Genomic DNA, 15,162 nt, shown 5'->3' with positions numbered 1-15,162 from the left:
TGCTGACAGGGGCGTCATTTCAGAAAAATTCCTGAGGCTGGTGAGAGGGGGGGGGGGGGGGGGGGGGGGGGAGTTGTGTCAACATCCTGAACATCCTCTGTCCCAAATAGCATCATGAATGGGAAAAAAACAGGCAGTAATTGGGCTAGTTACAACAACATAGCGTGCTGCGCTTTGTCAACATCGTTCTTACTGTTAAAATAAATACTACAACATGTACAATACAAGTATTTTAAAAGCACGGCGCTGGTTTCTAACAAACTCGAAAATGTCTTTCCACTGAGTCTCGTTTTATATAATACAGTGTGTAACGTTACGGTCGTCGTTTTCACTGAAACTTCTGTGTTTTAAAAGTGGGTAAAGGCTTCAACGCTAATCTATATAGAGTATTTCTATCTGTACCTGCTCTATTCCCGAGTACCCCTTCCCCTGTATACCTCCCTTCAACCATTGTTTCCGAACTATATTTTGGTGAATAAACCGAGACCCTGTAAAAGAACCCCAGACCCCCCTGTGTGAGTGGTGTTTAAAGAAGAAACGACAGCCCTGTTAGGGGAGTTTATATAGAATGAGGACCAAACTCTGCCTCTTTGTGTCGTTATTGTCATATGAGTTCCTAAGAACAGCTGACGGCACAATATTCTGCATACCAATAAACACACCCAGGTAATGTCCTTCTGGCAGTCTTGGTGGAGCATTTCTTATGTGATTAGTCATTGCAGAGGTCATTACTGATGTCATGTATGACGTCATATCCGATGCTAAGATATCCGATGCTAAGATATTGTTACTGACTTTCCATGTTTAATACATACGGTAGCGTATTTTTAGCAAAAGTAAAGAACGGACAAGTTCTGTGGAGGCGCCATGCTGCCCTCATTGTTTATGTTGAATCTCACGGGCGTTTTTTTTCTCGGGGAGTCTGGTGACTCATCGCTGAATTTAACAACAGTTCGTTGTGCTCCACCTGTTGACTTTAAATTATTAATGTATTATTATTTTTAGTGGTATTCATATTATTATTATTTGTAATGTGTTAATAATCTTTAATTGTATATATGAAATCAACAGAATTTGTTAATAAAATTCATGAAATTGATACATTTATCATTTGTGTTTTTTTTAAATAAATCTCAAAATATATAAAAACAAACTGCATTTTTGTCTTTGTTTACTTTTATTCTTAGACGATACAGTTTAAATACAAGTAGCTTAGAAATAAGCTTATCAATAAATTGTACTACAGTAGTTTAGCTGTAAACAAAAGCAATGGTGTATGCAGCAGGTGGGACATTACGACCCTGGTGGCTTAGTCTTAACTATTTAGATTAGTGATTCATTATCACCTGATTGCTTTTACCTATAAAACGCCAGGTCTGGCTGTATTCAGGAAAGGCTGCTTGGTTGATTTAATACTCTCCTCTTGTCTGCTGTGTTTTCCGATCGGAGTTCTGCGGCTTGGTAAATTGGCTGCGCCTCTTCACCCAGTGCAATTTCATTTATTTGTTTAATGGTTTGTTTGTTTAACGTGCTTTTTAATCTTGCCTCTGTTTGTTTAGGACGGGCGTGTCTGTTTGTGTGCACCGTCTGGAGGTATGGTGTGTATTTTATATATATACATATATATTTATTCTTGATTAACTGTGGCTGGTATTATTTTGTAATGTGTGTAGATTTCTGGAGTGCCAGCCACTGTTTCTCTTATTGTTGTTTTGTATTTTATTGTTGAACGGTATTTATTGTATACTGTTTCGTATGATAGTGTTATTTCTCTTTTGTTGTGTGTGTGTTTTTCTTTTTTTTAATTAGGGCACGCTATCATGGTGCCTAGTTCATAGACTTAACATTACGCTTAGACAAATTCTCGTTGAATACTCTTTTCTCAGAGCTATCGAAGATTGCTTTACTCTGGCTGTTGGAACGTGTTCCCCGGACTTATCAGTCGGGATAAACTGTCACTTTAAACTGAGTTTGTGTCCACGTTATCGTTTATTAGGGTTTAAATCATTGTATTGGGGTTTGTTGTGGTTGTTTTTCGGTGTCACTTTACACGTTCAGTTTGTTCCTTGTGTGTGTGGTTTTTTTTTTTTCTTCTCAGTTTATTACCTGTTTGTGTGTGGTCGGACGGCGGTTCTAACAAAACTACAGTTTACATTATCGGCATATCTGATGAGCATAAACATACCTTTTGTTAGCTAATCAAGAAGATTCTGTCTGATGCCTTATTCAATTCTTGAGTCACTTGATATAACTGCTGTCTCTGTTATCCTTCGTTCGTTTGAGGGGGGTTTGAAAGTTTTATCTTTGCCTCTTCTAGGCAGAGGCTACATGTAGGTATTTAATAAATTATCTTATTAAAATCAAACTTCTAAAAAGGCTACTTGTGATGGATTGCGGTTGTTAACTTTGAAGCAGGCAGCGGCGGAGAGCCGGAATGGAGGCAAGCGGACAGAGATGCGGTTTGAACACGCCGCACAGTATTTATTTACAAGACACAAACTCCACTGTAAATAGCAAAGAATTATTAGTCGCCATTTTAAATGTCGCTCAGCGCTTTCGAGTAGCAGAGGGTTAAGTTATTTAATTTCAGCTCCGTGTGCTTTCTGAGCAGCACAACATGAGACCCGATATGTGTTTTTTTTTTTTTTTTTTTAAATACACCTCCATCTGAATTAAATGAATACATCTATAAAAATAATATAGAATATTTGGTTATCTATTTTACATTATTTAATTTTAGGACAGACGGGAAATACATACGTCCAGTCATCAAAATGCTTATACTGTACTTGTGGAGAACGGTGTATAGAGCCCTGTTTTTCAAACACAAACTGCATCTTTAAACTGAATAGTTGTGTAACAGGTACTATTCTGGTACCCGGGTACTTAGTTAAAAATATGTGTTTAGTTAATCCTCCAAGCTATTTTCTTATTTGAGCAAGGACTTATCCAATTACCAGCACCACTCCCAAAACACACAACCGAGACCACTGAAAAAAAAAAAAAAAAAGTCTACAAAAGTTTATTGGCACAAAAGCATGTGTATTTTCACAGCGATTGTTTCAATATAGTAACAACTGTTTCAATGTAGCAGCAGTTATTCCAATATAACTATAATTGTTTCCATATTAGCAGCAATTAAGTTACAAGTAAAGGCTCAGCCATTCGCAGCACTGTGTACGACAAAACATAATCAAACCAAAAGAAACATCTAATGTGAAACAAACACAAATAAGTGAATAAAGAAAAAATAAAAACATAATCACAAAGCAAAATATCAAGTGCACAAATAATGAAAATGTAAGACCACCAAGCAACTGGTACTTTAGACTGGTTCAACTGTCACATTAACCATTGTCTATATCAGAATCAATGCACTGTAGTAATACAACCGCGGTCAAATGAGAAGTTTAAAATAAACCATTCATCGTTGTTAAACAACCTTAAAATCATGTAATACCCAAGCAGAAAAAAACACAAACAATGAACTAACACGGAGCGTGGAGGACAAGGCTGTTCAATAATATTCCAGATTGGTACTTATCGTTACAGAATACCTCCGCTGTAGATCTCCAAAAATGGCACAAGCCAAGAGAATGTCTCAATGCAATTACACCTAAGCCGGTTTCCATGTACTACCACAAAACACCCCAATAGTCCTCACGTCTGCCACTGCCTCCACACTCCGTTTACAAAAACTTCTGCCTCCTTGACCCTCATCATGCTCATCATGCTCAGCATTGCAACGAGAAATAATTATCACCTTAACAAGCAGCCTGTGTTCATAATTAGTACTTCAGTTCTTAAAGTTATAGCATGTATTTAATCTAAATAGAGTCTACAGTTGCATAACGTTTCGTTTTTTTAAGATGAACTTCAACCGTTGCCTACATATTAAATATGTACCCCACTAATGGTTCTGTTCTGGTTAAAGTGCTTTAGCGAACCACAAGTTAAGTAGTATATTGCTGCTTGTTTTACTTATTTTGCACGTCTTGTGACTCGGATTCAAAGGTCAGCACTGCAGGATCTATCCCAGGGCTTCTCAAACTCGGTCCTGGGAACCCCCTGTGTGCTGGTTTACATTCCAACCGAGCTTTCATTTACTTAACTAGACCCTTAATTGAACTGATAATTTGCTTAATTAGACCTTTTTACTTGTTTTTAGCTCTTGAACAGTTGCATATTTCAAGTTAGCTGTAACATTTGATAAGTAACTTAAACTGCAACTGTTCAAGAGCTGAAAACAAGTAAGCATGTCTAATTAAGCAAATGATCAGTTCAATGAAGGATGTAGTTAAGTAATTGAGAGCTCAGTTGGAATGAAAACCAGCAGCCACAGGGGCTCCCCAGGACCGAGTTTGAGAAGCCCTGATCTATCCCAAGGCAGATGAACGCAGTGAGACGAGGCATGCTGTAATTGAATAGAAAAATACCAACGCAGAGTATTGTAAATAGTTTCAATTGAACAAAAATGGGTGTGATACAGAACCAAAACTGTAAATCAGACATTTAAAATATTTTTAAAATGTGTGTTATATACTAAAACACGCATATTGCAGCCTTATCATAATAATAAAACTAATCCAAAATACTTTTGAACTGAAACAGGTCTATATACATGTATATAATTATGATAAATATGTCTATGTATAGTACTTCAGTACAAGATGTTTCTGAAGGCATTCTGTAGCTAATATTCCGTATATAGGTAACACAACATTTTAAATAAAATAGGTTTATACACCATACAGTCCAAAAAATCGCATATAGTAAGCTATAGGTTTCATTGTAAAGAACAAACAAGTATTGTAAAACACATGAACTTACTATCCACCTGCGAGACGAGGAATGGAGTTGATATTAGACCAGGTGTATGGAAATACCCCACGCCACCTGGACTGAATGCCAACTCCACTTAGTTGCATTCACAGTTTCATTAATGTAAGGCCTGCAGACATATCTAATCAATACCATACATAGCATTCGCAGCCACTGTCCAGACGGGGAAAACAACAACTAGGAAGCCTAAAATACTATACTGTATAAGCGAAATGCTATTGTTATATATATGTATACACACACATATATAACACCTGCAAGGTAGGCCTGACTACGCCACCCAGGTAATTCCACCCTCAGAATTACAGTTCTTTTTTTTTGGAGGACAAATCAGGGAAAAAAAGAGTAACCAGGACTCAGCTGTTGTCAATTAAAATAATTTTTTATTGCACAGAATTAATTATTAGCAGCAGCATCAAGTACTAGGTTTACCATTTATTTTCGTTTTAGTTTTCGTTCCTCAGGTCCCCTTTCCTACACGCACAAACAAACAAACAAACAAACAGACAGATGAGACAAGACAAACGGTGGATGGCCATCCTGGAAAACTAAAATCAAGGGGTATTTATAGTCGGGTGCGTATTTTCAATTGTCTGGTCATTCATTAATTAACTGAGTGGGGAAGGAACAATAAAGTGCTACAAAATCAATGAAAGTGCCCTATCAAAGAAAACGTGCAGAAATCAAAGTATACAAATAATAAATAAAAAGTGCAAAATAAAAATTTGAAATAACGGGTCATTTCAACCCCGTTACATATACCCGTCAATGTGACGGTGTCTGGAAGTTCTAGATAGCGGTATAACTTTTTTTATTTATGCTTTTATTTATTTTTGCGATCCTGCCTTTCAAACGCTGTGTATTTAGTAGAAGTCAAGAACTGACAACCGCGTATCTTTTCACAAATGTAGAGCAATTTAAAAGTGAAAACTGTCAGATTAACTGCTTTGGCAGCTGTGTGTTTATATATTTAAGTGTATAAGTGGAAAACGTACTGTTTGTTTATAACTTACTACTTTGTTTGTTTATATATATATATAATCTCAAAGAACCAGCTGAATTTATAATGAATAATAATAAAGCAATTGGTCTTTAATCATTTGTAGTGTACCTTATGTGTTTAAACATATATAATTACATTATTCATTTATGCATGCTTGTATTTTTTGTATGTAGGATGCCTGTGCTTTGTATATATTTTAGTTATGCTTAGCTACCTAAACATTTTTCCGCTTTGATTCTACTTCTGAGTAGGGGGCAGGCTTTTCCTCCATTTTCTACTGTCCAGTGACATCACGCAGATGTTGACTGCTATTGGTCGAGAGCACACGCGTCAGTGTAGCGGCGCTTAAAAAATTGGAGAAATCTGGACGTGCCGCTCCTGGATACGAAGCGCCTGTGTGTCCAATCTCATCGAAACACATTATATCAAAATGTGACTTGAGGAGAAGCGACGCAACGCGCTGGTGTGTCCCGGGCTTTAGCGGCCAAGCAACAGCTGGTGGAGAATAAGGGGCCAGCAGCGTGCTGTCTGTTTCGCTTGGTAATGGAAAGTTCTGTCTGTGTTGGTTACTGCTTCCAAAAATTTGTCGAGATGCATTTCTAAATATTCTGCATCTAGGAGATCACATAGCTGTGCAGGGGGTGGGCCCAGCAGCTGGCAGGCCAGGAGATGAACCCAGAGGAGCAGTGCAGCCATAGACAACTGTGTTGAGGGGGAAGCAGAGGCAAAATCACCATTGTTGGTATTGTACACGAGTGGTGTTTGTGTTTGAGCCACCCTAATCTTTTCTAAAAGAGCTAAAAGTTTTATTTAATTTAAGATATATATTTTTAAAAACTACTCATTTTCAGATTTGATAGTGAAACACTGTAATGAGTTTGCTCCTAACAACCAAACAAGCAAGATGGGCCGAATGGCCTCCTCTCGTTTGTAAACTTTCTTCTGTTCTAAACCACATTAAAGGTCTGTGTGTAGAAGCAAAAATTAAATATATACGACTGAATTTATGGTTAAAGTGCTAGTACAAGCCATGACTGTGCAGCAACAGACAGTCACCATGCAACAGGAGACCAATCGATTGCTATTGACCCAGATTGAACAAGGGCAGGCTGAAATTCGTGAATTGACCAAAACACGGAGCTCGCTATGGCTCAGTGGAGGACACTCTGTTCCATCTGAGCTAGCAATTATCCACAAAAATTGACTGACATTGAGGCTTACCTGCTGGCCTTTTCAGCACACCGCAGAGAGGGAACCTGGCCAGTTGTACGGTGGGCTGGGATCTTAATGTCTTTCCTGAATGGTGATTCCTAAAAGGCTTACTTTGACCTGGAGCCGGAGCAAGCCAGTGATTACAACAAGCTTAAAACCAAGATATTGGCTCAGTTGGGAGTAACCACTGCCGTCAGAGCCCAGAGGTTCCACAGCTGGAACTATTGCACCAACAAAGCTTCATGGTCACAAATGTATGACCTGATTCACCTGGCGAGGAAGTGGCTACAGCCCCAGTCAAATAAAACTGCCAACATTGTTGAGAGGATCATTCTTGACAGTATTATTATTATTATTATTATTATTTTTATTTCTTAGCAGACACCCTTATCCAGGGTGCCTTACAATTGTTACAAGAGATCACATTATTTTTACATAGTTACCCATTTATGCAGTTGGGTTTTTACTGGAGCTATCTAGGTAAAGTACCTTGCTCAAGGGTACAGCAGCAGTGTCCCCCACCTGGGATTGAACCCACGACCCACCGGTCAAGAGTCCAGAGCCCTAACCACTACTCCACACTGCTGTCCCACAGATTCATAAGAGGACTTCTTCCAGGACTTCAGAAGTGGGTTGGTCAAGGAGACCCCAGTAGTGTGGACCAACAAGTTGCTCTAGTTGAACGGTACCTCACCACAGGAGAGCTTCTATGACCCGTCGGATCAGAGCGCCCCTAAAGCCCAAAGGGGGGTTGGGGGGTGCAGAAGAGCAGCCAATGGCTATGAAGGAACTTGGAGACTCTTGGGGGGCCAAAAAGTATAATTTGCATAATAAATCTGATTGGGTAGGTATAAGCCCGAGGAGGTGGCAAGGGAGTGTATAAAATGTGTCGGATGTAATGAAACGGGGCACATGCAGTGTAATATGGGGGGACGTAAGGAGCTACTATATTGCAATATGGTTTCTGTGTTAACGGCTATACAATGTTCTGAGGGTACTGTAATACTAGAAGGTGGAAGCACTGCTCAATTCAGGAAGCATGATTACTTTGGTGTCAATGCATTTAGTGGAACCTAATCATTTGAGCCAATCCCATGAGGTCAGCATTACCTGTATACATGGAGATGTACGCCAGCATGCCACAAGCCACTGTTTGTGTTACGGGTCTCGGGCAGAGAGTCCATAAACAGAAGATAAAGTGTTTAATCTGTTAAAATAGGAAAAGTAAAGACATGACTAAATCAGTTGTTGCTTGTAGTCTCTCGGTTTTACTACTGAAAGAAAGCACGATATCACCACTAACTGATAGCGCTGTCCTGCATTTAGACTGCTCCACCTAGTGGCTGTATCAAATAGTGCAGTTTACTAGGCTTTTCCTTTAGGTTCAAGGAGGACTTGACGTGTTCCTATTTTAAAGGTACAGGTAAGTGAAAAAAAAATAGTGTCCATACTTTTTCATGTATGAATTCTCACTTTTTGTGTGCATCACATTTGCATAGAGACCAGAGCCGGGTCTGTGAGCCATAAAGTACGTGTGGTCTCCAACTTGCCGTATCAGGTAAAACTGGGACGGGATTTCCCTAGTTTCTTTGAACTGTTGGGAGTAAAAGGCAGTTTGGATCCGCCCTTAAATAGTGTAGACAACAATGGACCAGAGAGTGAAGAGTTACACACTTTATTTACTGTTAGTACAGATTTATTTAGTACACTAGAAAATAACTGTAATGATAACCCAAAGAAAGCCCTTGTAACTGAGCCTGGGGGGGGGGGGGGAGAAACGGTCTAAGCCGGATCCCAATTGAGCCTTATGACCCTGCAGCCGTTGACCTTTTCTTTTTCTTTTTAAATATAGAATCTCCAATTTTATTTTCTCCCAATTTGGAATGCCCAATTATTATTTTTCTCCTTCCCCACACAGCTCAGGGACCCGAGGCTCAGTGGGTGTCCTCGGATCCCACGAGCCAATCGACGTTTTTTTTTTACACCCAGGAACTCGAGAGCGGATGTCTGCAGGTTACTGGCCTCTGGAGGACAATCTCTGCCCCCAAGCTCACTCAGCCTCTAGGGGTCGCCGCAAAAGCGGTGAGGAGAAACAGTCTAAGCCGGATCCCACCTCCCCAACCCCAGGAGCGCCAAAGCCAATGCAGCGCCCTTCCGGAGTCCCCAGCGAAGACTCCAGCAAAGACGAGCCTCCTCACACAACCACGATTCGAATGTGTAATCTGTGGTTGTATGACTCACCTGCACGCCGCACGGCAGTGTGTTTACCAGGTGAGCCATCCCGGAACCCCCAGGTGTTGACCTTTCTAATGTAGATATCACTCTATGAAGTATTAGTTACCCGATTCAAATGCAAGTCCTGGGCATTTTGGAACTGCTCAGCTACGTGATCCTGCACTTAGCTCAGCGAGAAAGAATGTTAAAGTGATAAATGGTGTACCTGTGAATCTGAAAGTATCCTTAACTTTTCCATGACTTGTTGTACAGAGTTAATAAAACAAGTCATGTGTTGGGAGGTCATTTAGGGGTTGAGAAAACAACCACAGACAGGATAACTAAATGATTTTTCTGGCCAGGCTTCATGCCGACGTAAATAAACATTGGAACTCGTGTCCAGAGTGTCAAAGTGCTGCACCATTTAAGGCATTCCGTAGTCTCCTAGTAACACTTCCTGTAATTGAAATACGATTCGAACGCATAGCCATGGATTTAGTGAGGCCATTAGAGAAATCCACTAGGGGGCACTGTGACGGAGTGAAAACAAAAGAGAAACACACTCTATCGCTACAGTCGTACATCATTGTATAACAGAAGGACATTATCCTAAAAACTGTCTTTTTAATACTGCTTGTTTGTGATTAACATTGTAAATGTCAAATAATGACAAATTGCTATGAAGATACAGTAAGAGTTAGTTCTGAGATCACGGCTGTAACTGTTTGTGTTTTGTAATGAATAGGTGCACATATGATTTACAAGGATACAATGTGTTACTAGCGAGTTGCTAAAGTTTATTTTAAAGCTCAGACTTTCTTTTAGTTAAAGAAGAAAAGTGAAAAAGCTTGTTAATATTTTTTAAATGTATTGTGTTTTGAATAAATGAGAACATCCTGCCTGGTGTAGCTCTGGGTGCAGCCATCTTGGAGAGCACGCATGTTGATGTCAGGCTATGACAGCCGTGAGCATGCTTAATAATAGAGGCTTAAATGGATGCTTACTTTTGGCATTTTAATCTTTTGGCATAAACCCTTGCTTCATGGTCATTACACCTCAAATATATATTAATAATGTCTGTGAGATAGTGCAGCCCCTTGCTTAATGGTCATTATACCTTATATGTAGCTACATTATAAAGGCCTGTGTGCAACCCATTATGCAATGAAAACATATATGCTTTAGTTGTGATTTTGGAGAGGCATGCATGATCTATACTCTGCATTTCACATCAAACAAGGGGTAGACTATCTCACAGGCACGTAAAATATTATTATTATTATTATTATTATTATTATTATTATTATTTATTTCTTAGACACGTTTCTCAGAACAGAAAATAGGAGGCACTTTTTTACACAGAGAATTGTGAGGGTCTGGAACCAACTCCCCAGTAATGTTGTTGAAGCTGACACCCTGGGATCCTTCAAGAAGCTGCTTGATGAGATTCTGGGATCAATAAGCTACTAACAACCAAACGAGCAAGATGGGCTGAATGGCCTCCTCTCGTTTGTAAACTTTCTTATGTTCTTATCCAGGGTGACTTACAATTGTTACAAGATATCACATTATTTTTAAGTATTGTATATTAACGCTACAGTATTATTTTTAAAATACTGTAGCGTTTAACGCGGTAGGCAGAACAGAAGGAGACAACACGCTGCTTTCAGGTTCAAAGCTTTATTTAGGGTAACTCTCAGCAGCCTTCAACACACACACCTCTATCTGCTTGCCCTGGAACGAACACAAGGAGAGTGCAACGCCCCCTTTTATAACTTAGCTCCGCCCCTTTATGTTAATCGAGTACCAGTGCGAACAGCTATCCCATTGGTCCCCAGCCGCACGTAAAAACTAATGGGCACACACAATCAACAGCCAATGACAGGGGCCAGAGTGCACCATGCGTGCAGGATAGCTCGCACAGCCACAGGGACAGAGCGAACCCGCAACTACGGGGGTAGAGGAACACAATACAGCGGTATTACCAGCACACAGACAGGGAATACAATACGCAAACATGATACACGGATCGCTACAATACGTTTGCAGGCTTTCCCCTATACAAATGTACTATGGTTTACAATGGTAAATGCAATTAATCGAAGGTATAACATGTTATTCCACTGTATACCATGATTCACTACAATATGTATATTAATATACCATTGCCTGTTGCACTGTACAACGGTACAGTTACAGTAGTATCATTACACAAAAGAACAGGCATTATCTAATTATTATTTTTACCTTGGAACTATGTTTTTTACTTGTGTCAATCACATTGTACACTTTTATAAATATAGTTTGATTTACGGAACAAAATGTCAACTTTTTTTTAAAGCCTTACTTGAATTATTTATTAGGGCAAGTTATAAAATATGCACTGAACGTGTTTAATCATACTATATTTTAATACCTCCTGGGGTGGGCCGGACAGATAATAGTTAGATTACAAGGACGAGTCTCTGCCGGCACCATTATGACTGTATCTCTGGTTTTACAACGCCTCACGAGTGCTAATCAACATATCCTCTAAACGGGAAGTACTTGGGCTAATTAGCCATATTGTTGTTGGGGGTTTGGGGTCAACTTTATATTTGTGTTTGGTTTTTTGTGCCTTTTTTTTCGCTGTGTGTGCGCGCGTTTGCTTGCTGAGCAGGGCTGACGTTTGTGACTCGATTCAGTTCAGTTTGGTGAATCGATCAATTTCGTTCATTTGATTCACTGATTCAATCACACAAAACCAATCAATATAGACCGCAGTAAGATTGTTTACGTAGGTTTATTTGAACCGGAAAGAACGAGTCGTTCACGAACTGCACATCACAAAAGCTAGGGAGAATCTATATTTGGTTGTCTGGGTTCATAAACATTAAATTAAATATAGTTTGACAAAAAATAATAATATATATTTAGAATACTGGAGATAACATAACAGTTTGAACCATTAGCATTGTTTAGCCATCAGTATCAATCTAATCTAATCTAATTTAATCTTTTTAAAAAAAAAAAATAGTCAATTGCATTTCTTAGGTGCTTTTTTCTATACATTTGGAGTCACCTATTGTTTTTTACAACAACTGGATAGAAGAGGAATTGGGCACACAGCGTTTTGCTATGTGCTGAATAAATACCACGGATTAGTTCCACAAATACCACTCGTCCGAGCCTCTCTTTTTTTGTCAAAGTTTTATTTGTAATCCTTTTTTAAAAAAACAAAACAACAAAAAAACACTTGTATGTTGTTTGTTTATTTTTGTACTGAAATATAATTGTATCTCAAACAAGGCAATAATGTTTCCAGTCTCACTTTTGGCAAGTCTTAATCCTGGTCTGCCATTTCGGAGGTGATTTTTGTAAAATACTATGCATTTCAAAACCTTATCTAGCTCTTCAACTGTACAAGATATTTCAATTCTGGAAAATTGTGCAGCTACAATATGCTCTAAGTTGTTTTATATAACACTTGGAAAGAGGTTGAAATGATTTTTTGGGAGGTGTAGCTCATATGAAAAGAATCACCCCACAATAAAATAAATGACATCACTGGAAAGATCTACTTCATGCCTTTCTGTAGGTGTATTGGGTTTTAATTTCTGATTTTAAGGTTCCAAAAAGCTCTTAAGCAGAAAGTGTTCATATTTATGACCAAATATGGTCATTCCCCGTAGGCAGAATAGGGTTAAAGTAAACCTGATATTTCTTATACCATTTAAGAAAAATTGCTTGGAAAACCTCCTTAGGGACCCCTTTTCTGTCTTGTTTAAACCATGTGGGTAGTCACTGCACTTCAAGTACTCAACCACAGCATCAAACCTCTTAATCTGCTCTGAAGTAGCCATTCCTCAAAATAAACCTTTTTGTAAATACAAGATTGTAAATAAACAGTGGTTTGCAAGGATATCATCACTTGATGTTTTTGTGGAGAAATAGGACTGGACAGACTGTTTAGTGGTCACATGTTTGCACACCTTTGCCTAAAAAGAAGAAAATATCAAAGCCACCCAGAATATTAATAAAGGGATTGGAGTTATATTGTGTTAATTTTTTTTTATAGATAAGTGTGCAAGATTTTCTCCTTATCCCAATGTGTGTGGATGGGTGTGTAATGTGACTTTATTTTAATTTTCATACACTTTTTGTTTGTTAGTCTTTGCATTTATATTTTTGTGAATCCAGTTATTTGAAAAGACTGAGCAAACATTTGGCCATGACTGCATACACCATCAGATGAGTTATGAACATAACAGGATGAGAGTTTATACATGTTACTTAAATTATATAGATTCTGTAAATTTTATACAATGACTGTGACCGCTGTCTGCGAAGGAACTTTAAATTCTGCATAGTAGTACAAAGACATTTTCAATGAGGGACCTCTGTGTCTTTCAATGGGCATCTGTGAAAACTGGGTAGTGATGGTGCCCAGCTAAAGACGTGCAAAATCTATGCAGGTACAAGTAGTTATTATTTATTTATTTCTTTCTTAGCAGATGCCCTTATCTAGGGCGACTTACAATTGTTACGAGATATCGCATTATTTTTACATACAATTACATTATTTTTTTACACATTATTTTTACATACAATTACCCATTTATACAGTTAGGTTTTTACTGGAGCAATCTAGGTAAAGTATCTTGCTCAAGGGTACAGCAGCAGTGTCCCCCACCTGGGATTGAACCCACGATCCTCCGGTCAAGAGTCCAGGGCCCTAACCACTATTTAAAATACTGCTCTACCAGCAGTTGTAAGGACATGCAATATCAGCTCACAGTACAGCACCTCAGTACATATCCTAATTTTAAAGATGTAAACAGATAACAGTTTGCATTGTCTTCTCAATCTGTAATGATATACGAAAAAATAACTCCACTGTTATGTGGTCCAAATGCTTGACTTTGTAACGGTAATTGCTTAACTACAGCTAATTAATTACTTTGCTAACTAATGGCAAAAAATGTGAATAATGTATGCAACGGGACATAACCTTAAAATAAACAGCTCTGGAAACATAAGGCGGCAAATCTGTAAGCAACCATCTCTTTTGATCCTCTCAGGACAGAATGGCCGTCCGGTTTTATTTTGTGAAATAGTGCAGCATGCAAGAATACAGTGCTACCAAGGCGGGGGGGCGGGGGGGGGGGGGGGGGGTATGTTTAAGTTACTGTAACTTGTAATATAAAAAACAAAATACAAACAATTAAAGCCTTGAAGCTTTCTGTCAACTAAACAGACAGAGCTACTCCTTGCAGGGGGCTGTGATGTAACTTATAAGGAACGCAGACAAACAGACAAATGTTTCGATAGTGCTTTGTGTGAATTTACAATCTTATATAAAAAATAAAAATAAACATTTTGGTTGTTATGTTTGTTTTCCTTTTTAAAATAAGGTACCTATATTGCTTTTGTCATATATTTACGTTGGGGGACAATGTATTATCTATCAATTATGGATATTGACACATATGGGGGACTGTCTGAATCGATTCCTGGCCCCACTGTAGAACATATGAGCATATAAAACAACTGTATGAACTGTTGAATTCTATAGCTGTGGTACATAAAATAAATTTTTATGCAACTTGAATGATAACTTTTCAAATAAACAATTATATATTGTGTTGCTTTTAAATCTATTTTTTCACTGTACAAGGAAGTAGCAAGCAGAGCGAATGTAAAAACGAAAGTGATAGTAAAAAGTTAAAGAGGAAAACATAACTAAGGATGCAGGGAGGATCCACGTTCAAAGGGCAGCCACAATGACGTCCGTGTGTCCTATACGATGACGTCAAGTCTGTTCTATAAGACGAGGTTTCTCCTTGTCCTGTCACACATTGAAGCGAGTCTGGAGGAGAAGGTAAGTGAAGGTGCATTTTATTTATTTATTT

General features: G+C 38.6%; 1 protein-coding gene across 2 annotated transcripts in view; it reads left to right on the top strand.

The window, feature by feature from the left end:
• LOC117398016 (interferon-induced very large GTPase 1-like) overlaps positions 1-15,162 on the top strand; it is a 131,280-nt gene that overhangs the window by 104,076 nt on the left and 12,042 nt on the right. The window contains exon 1 of one of the 2 annotated variants that reach the window (XM_059016851.1): positions 15,039-15,131. The exons of the other annotated variant lie outside the window; for it this stretch is intronic. The gene's annotated coding sequence lies outside the window, so the exon portion shown is untranslated. Of the gene's footprint in view, positions 1-15,038; positions 15,132-15,162 lie in introns of those variants that run through there. 2 annotated transcript variants of the gene reach the window in all.

The sequence above is a fragment of the Acipenser ruthenus genome, chromosome 54, assembly GCF_902713425.1.
Source record: "Acipenser ruthenus chromosome 54, fAciRut3.2 maternal haplotype, whole genome shotgun sequence".
Taxonomy (NCBI): domain Eukaryota; kingdom Metazoa; phylum Chordata; class Actinopteri; order Acipenseriformes; family Acipenseridae; genus Acipenser; species Acipenser ruthenus.
Note: the sequence above shows the minus strand (reverse complement) of the source record. Positions and strands in the feature narration are given on the sequence as shown.